At 46.5% G+C, this 21,398-nt stretch overlaps 1 protein-coding gene across 8 annotated transcripts in view; it reads left to right on the top strand.

Annotated features, from left to right (window-relative positions):
- The window catches only part of IDUA (iduronidase alpha-L-), a 914,728-nt gene that overhangs the window by 767,133 nt on the left and 126,197 nt on the right, over positions 1 to 21,398 (top strand). The gene's annotated exons all lie outside the window — the stretch shown is intronic.

The raw sequence follows: 21,398 nt of genomic DNA, 5'->3' as shown, positions 1-21,398 counted from the left end.
ATCTGGGGAAGGAGGATGGGGAGAACAGAGGAAAATGTGAAGAAGAACACCAGGTAGGGTTTTTTCTACGTTATAGGTCATGGGAGTTATTAGAGGGAACCAGATTTAGTGGTGGTGGAGTGTTGAAGTAGACAGATTAAGGAAAGAAGGAAAAGCATGGGCCAGCAGTCCAGGAATATGGGACCATAGATCGACTATTGAAACGATGGAAATCTAAGGCAGGACCAATTATATGTGGCGAAGCCTGGGGAATCAGATGTATACTCAAGAGGTATTAGAGTAGGAGGAGTATTAGAAAACAGACAGCACCTTTCTCATTATTGTCCATCTCCCCATCAACCAACACATTCATCATTCCCATGCACAAGCAGTCTTACAGTGTTGCATGTGTAAAGTTATTAGTAAAGGTATATATAGTACAGTCAATTTCCCCTGAGTGACACATTTAACAAGCAATCCATGCAACTGATTGGTTTCCATTCATTAGAGAGGCTTAGTGGTCATAAAGAAACAGAATGCAGTCTATATCTCTCCTGCCTCACAAGGGCTAACTTTATGCAGAGGCCTAACTATACAGCAGATGGATAACAACAAGAAATCCCTTACAAGAACAACTCTAAACAAAGCTGGAAAAACACTACCATTCCAGGTCCACCTGTACCATACTGGAGGAGCACGCCATGCAGCCATCGGAGCTTGTGTGGGCCTGTTTCAGCTGACATTCCTTGCTGGTCTTGTGATCTGCACACCTGAAGCCTTTCCATATATGGGTAAAAGCAAGGAGGGGCCAAATTTCCAGATTGTACCCAATCCTGTCAGCAACCATCACATCTGCTGGGTGATGTGAAGTGTCATTGGCAGCATCTCTTTCATATCCTAACATTTGAATGAGGCAAGATAAATGGGAAGGGGAAGGAGCACACACTTGGAGAGAATACAAGGTGGGCTGCATATGACAAGGGACACCATTCTGTAATAAAGGGCTAGGAGACGCAAACTCCCAACAGGAGTTCATTTTTGCTCATAGAGAGATAGAAAGCTTATTGGTGTGGTCCAAATAGATTTCTCACTATTATAACCCATGGGGTTAATTTTAAAAGGTTGCACGCGTGCGTACATGTGCGCGCACTACCTGGCACATGCACATGTATGCCCGATTTTATAACATGCGTGCGCAGGCGCGCACATGTTATAAAATCTTTGATCGGCTTGTGCAAGGGGGTGTACAATTATGCACCTTGCATGTGCCAAGCCACACTGCCTTCCCCGTTCCCTCCCCCTAACCTGACCTTCCCACCCCTTCCCCTAACCTTCCTCCCCAACCCTACTCTAATCCCCTCCCTGTCCTTTGTTTTACCTTTTGTACCTGCCTCTGGGCAGGTGCAAGTTGCACGTGCTGGCCAACTGCCGGCACATGATCACCAGCACAGCAGCAAATTTGGCCGCTGTTCCAGGAGCCTGACCCTGCCTTCGCCCCCTCCCTGCCCCTTTTTACAAGCCCTGGGACTTACATGCGTCCCGGGGCTTTACGCTCCCCTTGGTGGTAAGCAAAGTGGGAGAAAACATGCATATATATAGCATACCACCAATGCAACTACCACTCTTCACCCAATCATACTGGACAGACCTAGGCACTCTGGCCATCTAATAATTGTTCATTAGTAGTAAGTCAAGGATTAGGCAATTTCCTCCTGACTGAGCTCTTGTTCTCATCATCTGTATTCTCAGGCAGTCCCTCTGGAGGGCGCATGTGTCTGGTTTTTGCCATGTTATGTAGCATACAGCAAGCTAGAAGATCCAACAGATTTAGGTAGGATGTAGAGGAAGCATCCCCCAGATCTGTCCAGACAGAAGAATGTTTTGAGTAGGCCAAAGGTTCTCTCAATGGCTGCTTTGGTCATCTGTTGGGTCCTGTTGTATCACACCTCTGCGGCACTCTGTAGGATGGCCACAGAGATTATGAACCAGGATGGAGGGGATAGCCTCTGTCACCTTTAAGGGAGCAACAAGAGCAGAAAAGTTAGATAGTCTTTCAGGTTGAACAGCACATTAGGGGACTAGATTGGAGCTCTCCACCAGGGCAGGCAGGCCACCTAGAGATTTGGGACACCCACAGAGGAGGCTGGTTATGATATGGTATTAGCAATGGATTGTTTCCTACCTAGTAACCAGCCCCCAGTGATGCATCCTTCCTGGAGGCAGTCATGAATTCCTAGCTGTGAGAGGATAAAGGCATTGTGAGTGGAGTAACCAGAAAAAAAAGAAGGAGATAGATCCAAAGTCCTTCAATCAATCTTTATTATTATAATAATAATGGGACATAGGACATTAGGACCCTTAAAAGAGGCGACCGAACGCCTCCGGACCCCTTTCGAACGCTGCTACCAGCCGCCGGACACCGCTGCCAGCTGCCGGACCCCATCAGAAGCCGCGACCAGCAAACCCCTGCAGGCCCGAAGCCGCCTCCGCCACGGTAGGCACTGGACAGCCAGACCGGCCCACAGGCTCCCTTCCCTACAACGTGCCGCTCACCTGCCGTCGCCGCCCAACCGCACCAGCCTGATCGAGGCCGCGGTTCTGCAGGCCCAATCCGGAAGTCGCCACCGAGCCCATCTGAAAGCCGCCAATGAGCCCTTGCAGCGCCGGCCCTCCTACGACTCCGCCCACCCACGCTCCCGAGGCGGCGACGTGGGACATCAGGACCCTTAAAAGAGGCGACCGAATGCCTCCGGACCTCTTTCGGATGCTGCTACCAGTCGCCGGACACCGCTGACAGCTGCCAGACCCCTTCGGACCCCATCAGAAGCCGCGACCAGCAAACCCCTGCTGGCCCGAAGCCGCCTCCGCCACAGTAGGCACTGGACAGCCAGACTGGCCCACAGGCTCCCTTCCCTACAACACACTGCTCACCTGCTGTCGCCGCCCGACCGCACCAGCCTGATTGAGGCCACAGTCCCACAGGCCCAATCCGGAAGTTGCTGCCGAGCCCTTACAGTGCCAGCCCTCCTTTGACTCCACCCACCCATGCTCCCGAGGCGGCGACGTGGGACATCAGGACCCTTAAAAGAGGCGACCAAACGCCTCCGGTAACGTGTGCCTGCATCGCGCGCCTAAGGAGCACAACAAAGGGGCCCGCGCCTTTGTGCAGCCACTGAAGGGCACCACGACCCCCTCCCCTCCCACCTCCGCCTCTCCTATACCTCTCCTTCCACTCCCATCCTATTGCGTTCCCCCCATCTCTATTCCAACCCACCCCTGCCCTACAGAGATGGACTAAAAGGGTGGATTACCTCCTCTCCCTCGAGAGCCTCAGGGCACACTACACCACCACCCCTTCCATTGCGCCAACCTACCTCAATACGCATTTATAATTGACACAATACAACATACAAACAGCCGTCATCCCAACGAACCCTTCCCCAATCCAGCCCCCTACTCCTTGTACTCCCCAACACCTACCGCCCCTCAATCGCCACTCCAAAACCAAACTGTAATCGCCAAACCGTTCAGCTCAGACCTTTCCAAACCAGCGACATCTACCCCACTCAGACCACCCCACCTCCTTCCCACCATCCACCCACAGCATGGACAGAAGAGACGTCCACCCCTCTCCAGACCTCAACATCCCTCGCCAACAATACCCATACAAAACTTCTCCAGGAAGCACCCACAGAAGACTCCTCCAGATCCCTCTATTCCATGCCCCTCATATGGCCTCCCTATCAGCCCTTACCCTCTTCCTACTAAACGCACAATCCATCACAAAAAAAATCCCCATCCTAAATGACCTCCTCTTTGATCTAAGGCCAGATCTATTATGTATCACCGAATCATGGCTCAAGAACTCGGATACCCCACTCATCAATCAACTACCAACAAGCCACTACAACATTTTCTCCATACCTAGACCCAAAAAAAAAGGAGACGGCTTACTGTTCCTGGCAGCCAAAAAACTTAAATTCAGCACTCTTCCCAACAATTCCCCCCTACCCATCGAAACCAGTCTCTTCAAGTCCAAAACTCTGCAAATTCTGCTGATCTACGCCCCCCCCCAGGCGCTCTCAACAAAAATCCCTGCCCGCTCGTCGAAACCATCTCATCTAGCATCAACACCAATCACCCCACCATCATCCTAGGAGACTTCAACCTTCACCTTGACAAATCTCCCCACTCCCCATTGTGTGAGCTCCTCCTCAACTCACTAACTGCCATGGGCTTCAAGCAAATAATAAACTCCCCCACACAAAAATCAGGCCACATACTGGATTTGATTTTCATCAACAACAAAGTAACACCCAACTCCCCTCCCTACCACCACCGCTGTCCCCTGGTCAAACCACATGTTAATAAAATCCAAACTCCAAGTGGACCATACACACATCCACATTCTCAAAGACAAAAAACGCATAGGGGTAGATTTTCAAAGGGGTACGCGCGTAAGATACGCGCGTATCCCCCGAAAACCTACCCGAACCCCCCCCCCCTGTGCACGCTGAGCCTATTTTGCATAGGCTCGGCGGTGCGCGCAAGCCCCGGGACACGTGTAAGTCCCTGGGCTTGCAAAAAGGGGCGGTCGGGGGCGTGGCCAGGGGGCGCGGTTAGGGAGCGGGGCATGTCTGGGGACATGTGGGCAGTCTGGGGGCGTGGCTGAGTGTCCTGTAAAGAGATTGAAGCAGTTGTGGCAGCTTCAGTTAAGGACTTGAAGCGGTCTGTTTAGCCAAAAAACACCTGGGCTACAAGTTTCTTAAGATAAGTCATTGTCGGGACATGAAAGGTTGTTTGCCATCTTACAAACAGGCCTCTGTTTGAATTTTTGTCGGGTGGCACCACTTAAAATTATTGCAGTTGATTCAAGTTTAATTACCGGAAGCCTGTCAGGCTCTGAGTTCAAGTCAACATAATTCAGAAGTTGCTTACCTGAAGTGTTTGTGGTCGAAGTTTGAGTTCAACTGAATGAGAAACAATAATCATGTTCTTTATCTCTCACTATAATGCCTTTGGTTAAAAGTTGATGTTAATATCATGGAAAAGTCATAAAAAGTCTTCAATATCAAAAGGACTTTTAGTTAAAAAATCACTACTGGAGGTTTAAACCTATTTTGAAATTAAGACATTATAGTGTCTATACATCAGCGGTACTAGGAATTTTTGCTTCCTTGTTAGAATACAATCAATTGGCACTGTAGTAGCAATATTAATAGGACTTTCAGTTGAAAAAGCGCATCACTATTTTAGTTTTAAAAAACAACATTAAAGTAGTATTTTATAAAAAATGAAAATAAAAATAGGATAGGCTGTAGACCAGTGATTGTACCAACACGGCTTTCATAAAATACCTTTCTGTTAATTAACAGAATTATTGGGCCGGTGCTGAGGTCTACTCCTCCCCTTATAAAAATTGATAAAAAGCATGACAAAATATAAATAAAATTACTTGAGATTTAAATAAATTTAGAATTTTATTGGAAAGAGCAACATCTAAAATTTGTGACTTTAGAAGGTGCTGACTACAATTATTAACTAGTTGAATTTTGTTGTGTTTATTATATACTAGTTATATCCCTTATTTTGTGTCTCACTCCTATACATATACACAACAGGCATCAACAAAGCCAAGTGAAATTTCTACACTCAAAGAATCCACAACTACCAATACAACCCGAGAGCTCTATTCAAATACGTTACTTAAGTGACTCGACCCATCAACAATCCATCTAACATGACCTCAACAATATCAAGCCAGAAATTCGCCCAATACCTTACGGACAAAACTTCCAATATAAGTCCAAAAAGCCCGCCAACCAACCTGGAGCCCCCCATGCAAACAGCTCTCACGGCACCAACATAGTCGCAGTTTGAGACCATAGCCTCCACCGAGGTAGAAACCATTATTCGAAAGATCAACCCAGCAGCACACCCACTCGACCCCATTCCAATGAAGACCCTCAAACTCATCCCCAACTGCCTAGCAAGACCCATAGCAGACATTACCAATCTCTCCCTCGAACAAGGAGTCCTCCCGGAATCCCTGAAATGCGCTGTGGTCAAACCTATCTTAAAGAAACCCCAACTGGATCCAACCATCCCATCCAGCTACCGGCCCATCTCGAACCTGCCGTTCCTGGCCAAGATCATCGAGAAGACAGGCGGTTGACTGCACCCGCTCAACATGGCTTCAAAAAATCCCACAGCACCGAATCGCTACTACTCACCCTCACAGACACAATAATACGAGGATATGACAAGGGCACATCTTTCCTCCTAATCCTACTTGACATCTCTGCCGCATTTGACACTGTCAATCATAAGATCTTACTCCACAGTGGCACCATTCTCCATGGTTTCAATCATTCCTCACCAACAGATCTTTTAAGGTAACCCACGAAAGCACAACATCAGAAAAAATCCCTCTCCCACAGGCTCATCTCTATCCCCCACTCTCTTCAACATCTATATGCTGCCACTATGCAACTACCTAGACAAAACAGGGCTCACCTACTTCATATACTCAGATGATGTACAGTCCTGCTCCCCATCAGAGATAGCATCAACAATACTCTAAACCAATGGGAATCCCACCTGACAGATATAACTTCCATCCTCAACCAAATGGCACTAACACTCAACCAGAACAAGACGGAAATTCTCCACCTCTCCAGAAAAACATGAACACCCAATTCCAACCCCACAACTCTGACCAAATACAACATGCTCACAACAGTTAGAGACCTTGGAGTCTCCCTGGACAAGGAACTAAACTTCAAAGCTCATATTAAACCGGAGTGATTTGTAATTCCCACAAGAACTTCGGTATATAAAAATTAAAAAATAAATAAATATCAAGACACTGATAAAAGAACGATTCTACAAACTGCAAATCCTCAAGAAACTTCAACCCCTACTTCACGCCAAGCTAGACTATTGTAACGCCCTCCTAACAGGCCTCCCCGCAGCCATCCTCAAGCCCCTCCAGCTCCTCCAAAATGCAGCCGCACGGTCCCTAACAAATAACAAAAAAACGGATCACATCACACCCACACTTAAACAACTCCACTGGTTGCCTATCCCTTTCAGATCTCAATTCAAAACTCTCATGCTTATACACAAGGCAATCTATAATGATAAAGGCAGCTGGTTACAGAAACCACTGACCCCTAGCAACTCCACCAGAAATCTCCGCTCAACCAACACAGGCCTTCTCACCACTTCCTCCGTTAAGGAAGTGCCTCGAGTCACCACAAGAGAACGCGCCGCATCTATAGCCGGCCCGCACCTCTGGAACAACCTTCCACCCTCTCTCAGAACGGACCCCTCTACGCCATCCTTCCGAAAGAACCTCAAAACCTGGCTCTTCCGGAAACCTTTCCCTCCAGATAAATAATTGTTTCCTTATACCACCCATCCCCCAGATAAAATTCTCCCCCTCCCCCGGGCCCTGCCACCACCCCCTCCCTGGCACTGTACATAAGTCAAATCAAAACATATTCTGTTAAAAAAGTTTTCTCAATATATGTTACTATTAAGTTAATTCGTTAAGCAAGTATAAGTACCGAGTTAATTAATCTATTCTGTTACAATGTACTATGTCATTATAAGGCCTGCCTTTTGACATCATGTTATATGTAAACCGATGTGATATGCCAAATAGAATGTCGGTATAGAAAAGCAAATAAATAAAATAAATAAATAATTATATATATGTCAACCAAAGTCTGACTCAGGCCGAGTTTCATCTAAGAGGCTGCTTCAGAGGCCACAGAAAGTAACATAGAAAATAATTAAATTCAATAAATATACATACATTTATTAATTTGAGATCCTAAAATATATAATAGAAATATATTGGGTGGAGCCAAGATGGCGGCGGACATGTAGCAGCAGCTCGGATCTGGCTGAACCTTTTTCTTGCTAGCGGAATCCTTGGAAAAGAATGCCTCCCAAAAGGAAAGGTAGAGTCAGGGTATATCCCTTGATGCCCCCAACTCTGCCCGGCCAGAAAACGATCCCCGAACTGACCGCAGTTTACCCGGTTGGGGGAGCATGCCCCGCTGATAGTAAGCCGATGGGAGTGGCGAATCTATCTGGGGAAACATCTTTAAGCCCCCCAGATCTGAGAACTCCGGCAGCGCCTGGACTTTACCAACTCCCTGAGCTGATGCCGAGTGAAGCGGCACCAAAGAGTATCGCGAGCAATGCCGAGGGAGCAGCCCTGGAATTGGAGGGCCCCGGATCAACAATGGCGTCTGGCGAGTCTGACCAAGTAGGAGCGGCAGCGAGAGCGGAGACGGACCCTAGGAGTGGAGATGCGCCAGGCCCAATGGGGGAAGAGGCGAGAGGGAAACCGCTGAAAGAACACTCCGGGCTACAGATGCTCCTAGAGATGGAAGATATCGCAAAACCGGTAACGGTAACTCTTGACTCTTTGTGGGAATTACATGCTTCATATCGCCCTATGTTTAAGGGCATTTCTCAACAATTATCATTGTTATCGGGGAAAATGGACAGGTTATCGCTAGAACAGGATAATCAGTTTCAAGAATACACAGACAAAATTGCTGCATTAGAAGAATCTGCAAAATCAACTCAGAATGTTTGTGCAAAGTTAATACAGGACAAACAAACTGTTTAGAAAGCTGGAAATGATGGAGAATAAAATGAGAAGATTGAACCTGAGAGTTTTAAACTTCCCAAGAATCATTGGTGAACTACCTCGTGTAACCTTAAAAAAGTACCTTGTCAGACATTGATAAGACAGGCTAAGAGAGAATTTGAAAAGAAGTTGGCTGTAGAGGCAAAAACTCACAGTAAAAACTTTTTAAAATATATCCAAAGCAGAAAGCCTGTGAGGGAGTCAGTTGGACCGTTAGATGATCGAGGGGTTAAAGGGGCACTTAGAGAAGATAAGGCCATCGCGGAAAGATTAAATGATTTCTTTGCTTCGGTGTTTACTGAAGAGGATGTTGGGGAGGTACCCGTAATGGAGAAGGTTTTCATGGGTAATGATTCAGATGGACTGAATCAAATCACGGTGAACCTAGAAGATGTGGTAGGCCTGATTGACAAACTGAAGAGTAGTAAATCACCCGGACCGGATGGTATACACCCCAGAGTTCTGAAGGAACTAAAAAATGAAATTTCAGACCTATTAGTAAAAATTTGTAACCTATCATTAAAATCATCCATTGTACCTGAAGAGTGGAGGATAGCAAATGTAACCCCAATATTTAAAAAGGGCTCCAGGGGTGATTTGGGAAACTACAGACCGGTTAGCCTGTCTTCAGTGCCAGGAAAAATAGTGGAAAGTGTTCTAAACATCAAAATCACAGAACATATAGAAAGGCATGGTTTAATGGAACAAAGTCAGCATGGCTTTACCCAGGGCAAGTCTTGCCTCGCAAATCTGCTTCACTTTTTTGAAGGAGTTAATAAACATGTGGATAAAGGTGAACCGGTATATGTAGTATACTTGGATTTTCAGAAGGTGTTTGACAAAGTTCCTCATGAGAGGCTCGGCGCGCGCAGGTTGCACAAATGTGTACCCCCTTGCGCGCACCAACCCCGGATTTTATAAGATCCAGCATACTTTTGTTCGCGCCTGGTGCACGAACAAAAGTACGCACTCGTGTATTTTTTAAAAATCTGCCCCTGAGAGAATAGCCACTGCCATTAGCAATGGTAACATGGAATAGACTTAGTTTTTGGGTACTTGCCAGGTTCTTATGGCCTGGATTGGCCACTGTTGGAAACAGGATGCTGGGCTTGATGGACCCTTGGTCTGACCCAGTATGGCATTTTCTTATGTTCTTATGTAGAAGTACTAAAAATACCTAGTGAGAATATACCATCTTTTAACAAAGTGTACTTTTTACCATTCAAGAGGGGAGGGGAAGTTAATCAGCCACAGCTAGATATTGGGAATCTGACAGAGTTTTTGGAGTCCTCACTTGAAATAATAGATAAATCGACTTTGCTGGTTTCTTTAATTATTGAGAGTGATGTAAGTCTGATTATGAGATATTATTTTCAACATTTAAGTGAAAATTTTCTGGGACAACCTGTCCAAATATTCCCCAATATGGCCAAAATAACACGAGAGGAGGAAAGCCTTTTTGTCGATGAGACAGGAATGTAATACAGTTGGAGCTAAGTTTCTTCTAAGGTATCCGTGCAAGTGCGTGGTAACATATGATAAAGATATCTTTATTTTTTTGCTCCAGAGCAATTAAGAATGTTTCTAAAGAATAACTTCTGCACCCATTCTTTATCAGTTGTTAATAAAAAAGAAATTAACAATGTAGAAGGTTGGGCCATTTCTAGACTGGTAGATTCTAATATGTCTGTTACATTTAATGGCATCATAGACTGATAGACTTGATCTTTATCTGAATAATTTTCCATGAAGGAATATAATACGCTTGAGTCAAAGGAGGTAGAGCTTGTTGAGGAATTTTAAGAAATTCCAATGCAAATCTGTTCCACATTTCTTTAGCAGAAATATTTGACACTTTAGAAAAATTTACTAATCTCAAATTTTTGCTTCTTATTTGATTTTCTATATTTTCCATTTTTCTGGTAAGATACTGATTTTCTTTCATAACAGTTTCATTTAAATTTCTCAACTTTTTTAATTCCACAGAATTATTTTCAATAGACTGATCTCTCAGTTTACCATCAATAATTATCTTGTTAACTTTAAGTTCTATTTTTTCTATGATTTTAACTATTGGTGTTAATTGCAATGATACATTTTTATTTAAAGTTACCAAAGTTTCCCAAATGATTTCCAACAAAAAATTAGGAGGTCTCACAATTGGAATTAATTCAATATTCTCCCCATTTATACCAAGACCTTGAGACAACAACAATCCCTCATCGACCTTCCCCCCCTGTAGCACTAGAAACTCTAGTTTGTATAGCGCTTCGGTCCAAAGATGTTCCCAGACTGCCTTCCAACTCGCCACTGTTCCCAAGTGGCAGAGACAAGTCCTCAATTGGATCAGTTCTTAAATTTGCTGGATTTCCAGGGGGGGCTCTATAATCCAGGGATAATGATATCTCCAGTTCACGAGGGTTTGTTGTGCCTTCCTGCAAACCCTCAAGTGAAATATCACCCGGTTTTAAGGCTCCCCTTCTGACGTGGGCATCCATTGGGCCCATCACCGGGCTAGCTAAGTCAGAGTCAATAGCCAGCCGCTCTCTTGCCCTACGTTTACGGGCTGAGTGAAGCATACTATCACATTAAACCTTAAGTTCCAAAAAAAACAAATACTTAGCTGAGTTGTTCATCAATTGTCTTGTTCCCTCAATTGGAAATTGAGAAGCGATAATAAGAATTCAAGCAGTCCATGCAAGTCCAGGCGAAGCCAGGCAAAGCCTGACAAGCGGGTGCCCCTTAGGAATATAAAAGGGAAGTTCTGTCAAATGGAGGTGAGAATGTTTCCAGATGTCACCAAGGAAACTCAAAAAAGAAGGAAAGAGTTTATGACCAGCAGTATTAGTTTCCCCACTGTGTGAGAGAGAGAGAGAGAGTGAGTGAGAGAGAGAGAGAGAGAGAGACTTGCTATAATGTCTCTTCCCTAGACAGCTATTTGTATCCCTATGAGAGGCTCACCTAGTAACTCGAGGTGGGGATTAGGTATGAGTGTAGGGGGTTGGGGGCCGCTTGCACATTCAACATGAGACGTACGAACAGAACAGTGGTCTCTTGTGAAGATTTGATGGCCTTCGGAGTGAGGAAACTCACTCCAAGATGAGATTTGGGCAATGTTCTCTCAAACTAGCTTGTTGTTGCCCAGGTAGAGTGTCCATCAAGGGGCAAGCCCAGGAAATGGGAAGACATCAGGAATCACGGACATCACGATAGACAGGCATCAGGGCAGGCAGACATCTGGACATCAGACACAGAGGACGTGGAGAATCCTTGGCGACGTCGGATGGAGCTATCTCACCGAGTGCCCTACACACCCCAGCCAGGGTGGTCATGGACTACTCGGACCACTGTGCACCGTACATAGCCCAGCCAGGCTGGTCATGGACCACTCAGGGATAGGACAATGTGGGGCCTCGGAACCTTCGGAGACAAACAGGACATTAGGAGATCTGGACACACGACGGATCTTAGGGACATCTGGGCACCTCTAAAGAAGAGAGGATCTGGGCAGCTCTCGAAGCAGTGTCCAACTGGAGGAGGCTTCAGTGACCCAGCCTGATTGAAACACCTGACAGGTCATCCAGAAGAAGGTGAAACTTCAAACCCAGTGAGGAAGATGCACCGGAAGGTCATCTAGAAGCACAGTACACTGGGAAGGCTAGGGCTAGTCCCGGAGCCTAAGACATCCAAAGAGAGGAGCCGGGGTGTACCAGAACATCTGGAGAGAGGACATCAGAGGAGAGGAACATCGGCGAGGACACATCAGGAATGGAAGAGACATCAGCAGAGACCAGGAACATAAACGACGAGGGATCCCATAAAGACAAGGAGATGCAGGGCAGGAGCAGAAAGCAAGGAGTCCTAAGGAGGACTAGCCCCTTGCCAAGCAAGGGAGAAGTAACGAGGAGCCCTGTTATAGGGCTCTGCTGGAGACGCCTAGGGAGGAGTCCGAAGGTGGGGCCTGGGGCATATCTGAGGCAGCTCTATGAGAAAGAGCGAAACTCGGCCAGAGTCGGACATCACTAAATAAAGGGCGTTTCCAATTACCGATACTCTTTGTTTTTACTGCTGTACTGCTGTTTTTACTGCTGTACTGCTGAAGCCGATCCAACTGGATCGGCTTCAGCTGAGATTCAATGCCAAGACGATAGCTAAAGCCAGAAGAATGCTGGGCTGCATAGAGAGAGGAATATTGAGTAAGAAAAGGGAAGTGATTATCCCTTTGTACAGGTCCTTGGTGAGGCCTCACCTGGAGTATTGTGCTCAGTTTTGGAGACTGTATCTCCGAAGGGACAGAGACAGGATGGAGCCGGTCCAGAGAAGGTCTTCATCGAATGCCTTATGAGGAGAGATTGAAGAATCTAAATATGTATACCCTGGAGGAAAGGAGGAGCAGGGGTGATATGATACAGACCTTCAGATACTTGAAAGGTTTTAATGATCCAAAGTCAATGACAAACCTTTTCCATTGCAAAAAAATCAGCAGAACCAGGGGTCACGATTTAAAACTCCAGGGAGGAAGACTCAGAATCATTGTCAGGAAGTATTTCTTCACAGAGAGGCTGGTGGATGCCTGGAATGCCCTTCTGGAGGAAGTGGTAAAGAATAAAACTGTGAAGGATTTCACAGGGGCATGGGATAAACACTGTGGATCCATAAAGTCTTGAGGATGTGAATGAAGAGAAGAGGAATGGGGATGGCTTGCGGGAATGACGGCTACTACCTAGTGATTAATACCCTTATTCAATAAACATACACACGGTTAATGCGACTCCACCATTGCTCTATGCTTCAACGGCAAGAGGAAATGTGGGACAAAGGATTTGCATTCACAAATACAGCGTGGGAGTAGCTTGCTTGCTGCAGTGGTTACTACCCCAAACCAATTAAGCCTGATACTTCACTTTGAATACATATATAGCGCAGCTCACTGCTTCAACTGCAGGGGGCAATGAGGATAAGAGGATTTACATTCAGACAACTACCAACAAGGACTGAATTGCATAGTCTGGGTAAACAAATAAGCGTGGGAGTAGCTTGCTTGTTGCGGCAGTTACTACCCCAAACCAATGAAGGCTTGATACTTCACGTTTATGCAGCTCCAGCACTGCTCTCTACATCAGTGGCAGGGGTGGAAGGAAATTAGAACCAAAAAGTTACCAATAAGGGCCCTGACCTCAGTGGTCAGAATAACAGATAAGTATGAGAAAAATAACTGTGAAAGCTTGCTGAGCAGACTGGATGGGCCGTTTGGTCTTCTTCTGCCGTCATTTCTATGTTTCCTTGGGAATTTCATGCAAATGTTGTTTGCTCCATTTTTGAAGCCTTTGGATGTTCTTGACATTCTTACTGCTGCTTTGATTCTCTCATGGTGCCTTGGAGAATTTCTGCCCCTGTTGGTACTATTTTGCCCTTTTACAGTACGTTAGGCTAATCATTGCCACTTTTGGTGCAACTTGGAGTTCTCTTCCCCTTCTAGTGATGTCTACCCACAAGTCTTCTCTTTCCATATCCCAAATTATCCCTGGTATGTTTTAAGTTGCCTTCCCATGATATGGCCGAGCTTGTCCTCCTGATCTTCTCCCTGCCCCGCCGGATGGTAAGAGCTATAGTGGTTGTGCCTAATACTATGACAGCATCCTGTTCCCCAAGCTCCAGCAATGTTCTCACTGGCAAGACAGCAAATTCATAATGGTGCCAGTCAATCTCATTTCATACTCTCAGTCATATGTGCTTGTTCAATTCAATACTGCCATTATAATGCCACAATATCATGAAATCTGATGTACATCCCTTGTTAAAATTGATAGGTAACACACATGAATCTGCTTGTTCTAATATTGGTTAATACATAATCCCTAAGGGGTAGATTTTCAAACCGCGCGAATTGGCGTACTTTTGCTGGCGCATCAGGCGCAAGCAAAAGTACGCGGGATTTTAGTAGATACGCGCGTAGCCGCTAAAATCCTGGATCGGCGCGCGCAAGGCTATCGATTCTGTATAGCCGGCGCGCGCCGAGCCGCGCAGCCTACCCCCGTTCCCTCCGAGGCCGCTTCGAAATCGGAGCGGCCTCGGAGGAAACTTTCCTTTGCCCTCCCCTCACCTTCCCCTCCCTTCCCTTACCTAACCCACCCGCCCGGCCCAGTCTAAACCCCCCCTTACCTTTGTCGGGGGATTTACGCCTTCCGGAGGGAGACGTAAATCCCCGCGCGCCAGCGGGCCGCTAGCACGCCGGGACGCGACCTGGGGGCGGGTATGGAGGGCGCGGCCACGCCCCCGACAGCCCCGGGCCGTAACCACGCCCCCGGGCCCGTCCCCAAAACGCTGCCGACACGCCCCCAAAACACCGCGCCGACCGGGCCCGCCCCCCGACACGCCTCCCTCGCCAAACCCCGGGACTTACGCGAGTCCCGGGGTCTGTGCGTGCCGGTAGGCCTATTGAACATAGGCACACCAGCGCGCAGGGCCCTGCTCGCCTAAATCCGGGCGGATTTAGGCGAGCAGGGCTCTGAAAATCCGCCCCTAAGTGAATCTAAAAATATCTGAAGATTATTTACTCTAAGTTCTTCTTATTTCTCAATTGTAAGTTCCAGTCTGTGATTACAACATTGCCATCCAGAAAATATCTGATAGCTTTTCCAGTAAGCAAGCAGAACTCTATATTTTCTGTCCATCATAGTAGATGCACCATCAGAAATAGATGTAATCTAATTATTTTGAATGAAATCTTCTGTGAATCTATTTAGAATCAGACAGAAAGATCTGAAACAATCCCTACTGCTATACTATCCTTCATATGAATGAACTCTAGTAAAAAAGATAATGGTTCTACTGATTCACCCACAACAGCCCTAAGGTTCCAAATCAACACCAACCACTTGCTTACTGATATAGACTCATTTATCATCGCTGAAAATTGCTTCTCCAGAAAGATCTCTGGACACTCTTTTTCAAACTTGTGTGTGTGTGTGTGTGTGTGTGTGTTTGCCAAAATATATGTGTCTCATGCTTTAAGCATTGAAGTGGTCATGTTCAGTTTCTGTTCTCTCCCATTTTCCTACTTGGCTCTGATTATTCACTGTGTCTCCAGTGTCTCCTTTCTCCCAGTCCTCTCTCTGGGTAGGCTATGTTGGTTTCTGCAGCCTACCAACTGTTTCTTCTCTACTTTATAATCCTCCACTCCCTGGGTGTTTTGCAGTGGATCATAGGCCTCCAAATTAGTTCAGACCCTAAATTGACAGATTTGCAACACTTCTAATTTCCACTCATATTTCTTCCCCAATGTCATTTTGTACAGCTCCAGTGCAAACAGTAGTGTTACTCTGTTTGGCATGTAGTGGCACATCAATACAGTACCTACATTTAGCTAAACACTGCCTTTTTCTCTTCCTTGTCTCTTATGTAGTTATAAATAGACTGGTTTCATACTCAGAACTGGCCCATTTTTGACGATATAAGAGGAACAGAGGGGATTCTGAAATGAATTCAGTTATGTTTCTGGCCATCCATATCATTATCAGTCTGGGAGGAGTCCAGCACTATCATGTCAGCTTTCAACTGAGCAGAAGATCGGTAAAACACCAAGGATTCTTTATTAGCACAAACCGTCATAGAAAGCCCGACTCAGGCCAAGTTTCGCTTGTATGTGAGCTGCTTCAGGGGCTATTGTAAATACAAACGAATAATATATTACATATAAATAACACATATAAACATTTAAAGCCATACAGACACAATTGAATAAAATAATATTAAATAAACATAATGACTTAATATTCCGCAAAGAATAAATAAAAAACATAAATATTGACCAAATAGATAAACAGGTAGTATAACAAAAATTAAAAATAAAATTGTACACGCATATACTGTGATATATGGTATAGCAAGGAAAAATGAATAACAGTTAAGCAGGGTTTACCTATGATGGTAATGCAGTTTTAAAGACTGTCTCCTTATTGCAATCTTGTGCGTTTTCCTCAGACTAGACACAACTTGGTCGTTTACCTTAATTAATATGTATAAAACGATGGTGTCAACAAAATTAGCCAACCAATAGTGGGGCAGATTTTATAAATCTGCGCACATGCGTACTTTTGTTCGCGTACCAGGCGCGAACAAGAGTACACAGGATTTCAATAGATACGCGCGTGGCCGCACGTATCCATTAAAATCCGGGGTCGGCGCGCGCAAGGCTGCCCAAAATCGGCAGCCTGCGCGCGCCGAGCCGCGCAGCCTGCCTCCGTTCCCTCCGAGGCCGCTCCGAAATTGGAGCGGCCTCGGAGGGAACTTTACGTGCGCCGGGCCGGCTGCCTCGCTCCATGTTCCGGTCTGGGGGCTGGTCCAGGGGCCGCTGTCACGTCCCCGGAACGCCCCCGGGCCTGGAACCACGCCCTCGGACATGTCCCCGAAACGCCGCGTCACTCCCGACACGCCCCCGAAACGCCGCGTCACTCCCGGCATGCCCCTGACACGCCCCTCCATGTAAACCCGGGGCTTGCGGGCGCGCACAGGGGGGGTTTGGGGTAGGTTTTCGGGGGGTACGCACGTATCTTACGCATGTACCCCTTTGAAAATCTACCCCAGTATGTTTATATATATAGTGAATTTAAAAAATATGTTTATATATGGAGAATGGGAAACAATACAATCTCACATTATGGGCCGGATTTTCAAAAGGTTATGCGTGCAACCTGTCTTACATGCGCTGGGCCTATTTTAAAAAGGCCCAGCGGCACGCATAAAGCCCTGGGACACGTGTAAGTCCCGGGGCTTTACAAAAGGGGCGGTCCAGAGGTGGGGTGGGGCCAGAGATCTCTGACAGAGCGGCCATTGCCACTGTGTCGGAGAATCGCATGCCGGTAGGCTGCCGGCACACGCAACTTGCGCCTGCCCAGAGGCAAGCGCAAAATTTAAGACAAAGGACAGGGGGTTTAGAGTAGGGTTGGGGGGGAAAAGTTAGGGGAAGGGGTGGGAAAGTCAGGCTAGGGGGAAGGGAAGTTCCCTCACAGGCTGCTCTATTCCTTTTCACGTGCGATAGCTTGCTAGGGGCAGACTCCATGATGTCTTCACTGGCAGCGATAAATTAAGCCACGTTCCCTGTACGTACCTGGATCAATCCACACCCTGGGTTAAGTCACCAATCCAGCAGAGGGAGGTAGAGAAAACATTCTAATGACTCTGACGTATACCCTGGAGCACCACCTGCAGTCAATCAGTATTTATCTGTCTCCCAGCAGAGGTGGACGTCCCTAACCCCTGCAGTCTGTGGTAGTTTGTTATTTTTTAGTCAGGTAGTTTAGGAGTTAATTTTTTGCAGGTTTTCTTTTTCTTTTGAATAGAGCCCGTTCTTTTCATTTCAGTTATTTTAAAAAAAAAAAGAGGTTTTATTTTTTCTTCACAGCCGTTTCACTGCCTCCCGGGAGGTTGCCAAGTCCTGGGAGGACTATCCCTCCTGGTTTTTGAGGCTGCCGGAGTTGGGGAGGTTTTGTACCCAACAACCACTCCTGGCAGGGGTGATACCGGGGGGCCCAGCTCACTCACCCTACTTGGAGCAGCTCCTGGGGGCCGCAGCATTTCGGTCAGGTAAAAAAAATAAAATAAAATGAAAATAATTCTTGACAGCTGAATTGTTGTTTACTTACCTTTTGGTGTTCGGTGGGCCTTTTTCACCGGGGTTTCTTTTAGTTTTTTAGTTTATTTCATACTTTTTATTTCCCGCCGTTTTTTCTTTATAATGCCGCGAGGCTCGGCCTGCCGCGCTTGTGGAGATGCGCGCGTGCGCATCTCTCAAGGGAGAGTCTCTGTTCATCCTGTCTCCCCGGGGGGGGAAGGCTCATCAAGTTTGCTGATAAAAAAAGGGACTCGGCCACTTCGCGCAGCCCCAAAACCTCGGCCCAGCTGCTCTCCTGCCCCGAACTCTTTTAGCTGCAGTGCAGGAATTGAGGCACTCCTGTCTACTCTGAGGGTGGCGACACAACAAGCTATTCAGGCTGCTTCTGACCCTCCTCCGCTGTCGCCGCAGCCGGGGGTCCCTAGGGGGGACAAGCCGTGTGAAACAGGGCCATATTTATCGGCTGAAAGCATGGAGGAGATTTCAGATTCTTCTTCCTCTTCTTCTGCCTTTTCAGGGGATTTTCTTCGTTTTCTTCGCAAAGCTTTCAAATCTAAGAAATTTCATAAGAGACATAAGAGTCTCTCATCTGAACAGAGGTTAAGGCCACGTTCCTCAAAAAGGGCTAGTCCCACGGATTTGGGAGTGGGGTCAGCTCTGAAGCGTCCCCTTCGTCAGGGTCCGGATCAGGCAATTTTTTCTTTTTCAGATGATTCTGAGCATGGCTCTTTACCTATCCCCGACGAGTCCTTGCCGGAGGGGGATTTAAATGAAGACCTTGCTTTGAGTATTAGTTCAGACCCTCATGTTGCGGATGGGGATGACCCCAAAGTAGTCCGCCTGTTTAGAAGAGAGGAACTTAGTCCCGTAATTCCAGCTATTTTACTGGAATTGGGTCTCGAGGTTCCAGTAAAGGATTCTCGGATGGGTGACGTTGACCCAGTGTTGCTTGGCCTTAGAGGTCCCACGACATCATTTCCTTTTCATCTTTCTCTCACTGACCTTATGTACCGGGAGTGGGATACTCCTGAGTTGGGGCTTAAGGTAGCACGAGCCATGGAAAAATTGTATCCATTACCTGAGGAAGCTTTGGAAATTTTAAAATTTCCTAAGGTGGATGCCGCTGTTTCAGCCGTCACTAAGAAAACAACTATTCCAGTAACTGGGGCTACGGCTCTTAAAGATCTCCAAGATCATAAGCTGGAGGTTCAGCTTAAGCGAATTTTTGAGGTTTCTGCTCTTGGTGTGCGGGCAGTCATGTGTAGTAGCTTGGCTTTGGGAGCTGGACTAAGATGGGTCCAGGCTTTACAAAACAATTCTTCCCTCTCTGAAGAAGAAGTTGCTCAGGCTGGTAGACTGGAAGCTACAGTTGCTTATTGTGCAGATGCTTTATATGATCTCATTAGGACCTCGGCTCGCTCTATCGTTGCTTCTGTATCGGCTCACAGACTTCTCTGGTTGAGGAATTGGTCTGCAGATGCATCCTCCAAAGCTCAATTAGGGGCTTTACCCTTTAAGGGAAAATTATTTTTTGGTATGGAATTGGAAGATTTAATTTTGTCCCTAGGGGAAAATAAGATTCACAAATTGCCAGAGGGCCATCCTAGGCCTAGAAGCTCTTTTTCATCTCGCTCTCATTTTCGGTCTAACAGAAGATTTTGTTCTTCTCGTCTGTTGGCTCCTCCAGCTAAACAGTCTTCAGGTAGACAACAGAATTGGTCTCAGTCCTTTCGTGGCCGCCACTTTGGTAGACCTGAAACTTCCCAAGTCTCAGGAGGCACAAAGTCTGTCCAATGAGATAAGGCCGGTCCTTTCTCCGGTTCCCGTCATAGGGGGTAGGCTGTCTCTGTTTTACGGAGAATGGACCAGATGTACGTCGGATCAATGGGTTCTATCAGTGATAAATCAAGATTACGCTTTAGATTTTGTTCGGCGACTTCACCACCTGTTCCTAATTTCACCGTGTTCTTCCCTACAAAAGCGTCTCATAATCCAAGACTCTCTACAGCGTTTAAGCGACCTAGGAGCTATAGTTCCAGTTCCAACATCAGAACATCGGAAAGGTCGTTATTCAATTTTCTTCGTCGTTCCCAAAAAGGAAGGAACCTTTCGTCCCATTCTCGATCTCAAGAGGGTCAACCGTTGTCTAAGGATTCCAAAGTTCCAGATGGAGACTCTGTGGTCTGTCATAGCTTTGGTTCACAGAGGAGAATTTCTAGCATCTCTCAACCTCACTAAAGCTTATCTTCATATCAGCATTCGATCCGATCATCAGAAGTTTCTCAGGTTTTGCATTCTATGGCAAAATTATCAATTTAGGGCTCTCCCGTTCGGATTAGCCACAGCTCCCAGAACATTTACCAAAACAATGGTTGTGGTGGCCACTCAACTCAGGAAGGAGGGCCTGTTGGTACATCCGTACCTGGATGACTGGTTGATTCGAGCGAAGTTGGAATCTCTTTGTTATTATACAATCAACAGGGTAATCAGCTTTTTGCAGTCTCTAGGCTGGGTGATCAACGAAGACAAGAGTCACCTATTACCTTCCCAATCTCTGGAGTTTTTGGGTGCACGGTTCGGCACTCGTCAAGGGATAGTGTTCCTTCCGGAGCATTGCCTTCTCAAGATTCAATCACAAATTCGAGACTTACAGTCTATTCCTATTCCTTGTGTGCGGGATTACTTGATAGTTTTAGGTTCAATGACCTCTACTCTGGAGTTGGTTCCCTGGGCCTTTGCGCACATGAGACTACTTCAATCTGCATTGCTTTCACGCTGGAATCTGGTTTTGGAACTATACCACCTTCCCCTTCCTCTTACAGAGACGGCTTGCTCCAGTCTAGATTGGTGGTTACAGACAGCGAATCTGCAACGAGGTGTACCACTAGACATTCCGGAATGGACTGTGGTCACTACCGACGCCAGTCTTTCAGGCTGGGGAGTGGTATGTCAGAATACATCTGTTCAGGGTCAGTGGTCCGAAGAGGAAGCACAGTGGTCGAGCAATCTTTTATAGACCAGAGCGGTTCGTTTAGCCTTAATCGCTCTTCAACCTCTCCTTTGCGGGAAGTCGGTTCGGGTTCTTTCCGACAATGCGACCACGGTAGCGTACATCAACCGTCAGGGAGGAACCCG

Source organism: Rhinatrema bivittatum, chromosome 1, assembly GCF_901001135.1.
Source record: "Rhinatrema bivittatum chromosome 1, aRhiBiv1.1, whole genome shotgun sequence".
Taxonomy (NCBI): Eukaryota; Metazoa; Chordata; class Amphibia; order Gymnophiona; family Rhinatrematidae; genus Rhinatrema; species Rhinatrema bivittatum.
The sequence above is the reverse complement of the archived record's forward strand: the minus strand, read 5'-3'. Positions and strand labels throughout refer to the sequence as shown.